The sequence below is a fragment of the Centruroides sculpturatus genome, unplaced genomic scaffold, assembly GCF_000671375.1.
Source record: "Centruroides sculpturatus isolate CEXI.00-Female unplaced genomic scaffold, Cexi_2.0 scaffold298, whole genome shotgun sequence".
Lineage (NCBI taxonomy): Eukaryota > Metazoa > Arthropoda > Arachnida > Scorpiones > Buthidae > Centruroides > Centruroides sculpturatus.
The window spans coordinates 315,752-317,319 of NW_019384568.1; the positions used below are offsets into that span (position 1 = coordinate 315,752).

Genomic DNA, 1,568 nt, shown 5'->3' on the forward strand with positions numbered 1-1,568 from the left:
TTGTTTATAGCATAGTTTATACAGATTATTCCCAAAAAATTATACGTATTTTGGAAATGTTGAGTCGAATTAGTCTAGAATCGGTTAATTTTATAGAAGAAAACCTTTCGAACAGCCTTAGTCCGTAAATTTCCCACCTATCGGGCTGCGATTGGCTCATGTATTTAATTGTTCCTACAACGTAATTTTCGGTTAGCGTGGAACGTATCTAAGCGTTATAGGGGGGGTCTACTGTACCTAATTTATATATAATACTGTACAGACGATAGCAAACTCAATTTACCCGCCTAAACTTTCCGTAGCGTGGCGCTGGACGGCGGAAAGTAGTTCGGCTGCTCGTCCACTATTGGTCCAGATTCGACCAATCTTGTCGCAACACGAGTCGGCGACGACGTTTTACGAGTCCCTTTATACGAATACTGCCGCAATTTTTTCGCTACGTTATAGGAATTTCCGTTATAGGAACCCACGTTATAGGGATCGACTGTACTGGTTCCCTTTCATGACCGATCCAGTGTTGCCAGCTAAAACACGCAAAAATGTAACAAAAATATTATTAAAGTAGCCAAGACATAGCCAAATATTGTAGCGCCACATCACTATTGGACATTTGAATTTGCCGACTAGAACGCAATCGATTAACCGAGGTGACGGGTAATCGGGGGTCGGATAATCGATGCTCTACTGTATTAAATCTGCTAACGTTGCGAAAGGGGTTATATCAATTTATAAACAGAGATCGAAGACATTAGATCGTGTCCAAAAATTGCTTTTGCTTTGGATAACTGAAAAACAGTGCGCTGGCGACAGCGTATTGGAAGCAATTATTTGCGAGAAACCTAAAAAGATACGCGCTGATCACGCGAAAAATCAAGCGGGAACTAGCCAGGAAAGCGAGGTGTTCAAACCCAGCCATTTTTTCATGAGAACGGATAATTATTTTAACATTACTTCTTATGGGAAAGGTTGGTTCGATATACGTCCTATTCGGTATAAGTTCAAACACCAGGAACGGATTAAAATGGTATACCGAGGTTCCACTGTACAGCTTTTTAGGGAATTTTTGCGCTTTTCAATGGCTTATAGAAAATTAGAAATTTTGCATATTACCGAAGAAAACAATTATGTTTCGAACGAGATTTTCGGAATTACTTCGAGTGTTTGTGGCAAAGAAACCAACACCCGAACATCGGCAACCGATTCCTCTACATATTCGTATAGTCATTCCGCGACTTTTTACTTGGAATTTACCAATCCAAATTCCAAAATATTTTATAAATTTTTCTATATATTTTTCTTTCCGTAGGAGTATGGAAGAATTCTCTCCGTTGCCGCAACAACCGACATCCGTTGTCTTTCAGTAAATAATTAAAACCGCTCCCGACCAACCGAATATAAATTTTTACCTTTAAATGGCCGAGAGCTTTTCTTCGATTTCTCCTCGGAACAATTGGCCTTTTATAAAATGAATTAATGACAGAAAATGTATTCCGTTTTTCTTGTCGTCGTCGAGTCAAACATCTTTCAACCGTTCCATTGTAACGGAAGAATTTTCAAATCGAAAGAAA

At 39.1% G+C, this 1,568-nt stretch overlaps 1 long non-coding RNA gene across 3 annotated transcripts in view; it reads right to left on the bottom strand.

Annotated features, from left to right (window-relative positions):
- LOC111624097 overlaps positions 1-1,568 on the bottom strand; it is a 6,030-nt gene extending 4,462 nt beyond the window's left edge. For all 3 annotated transcript variants that reach the window (XR_002756515.1, XR_002756516.1, XR_002756514.1), the window contains exon 1: positions 1,407-1,568. This is a non-coding gene — a long non-coding RNA (uncharacterized LOC111624097). The remainder of the gene's footprint in view (positions 1-1,406) is intronic.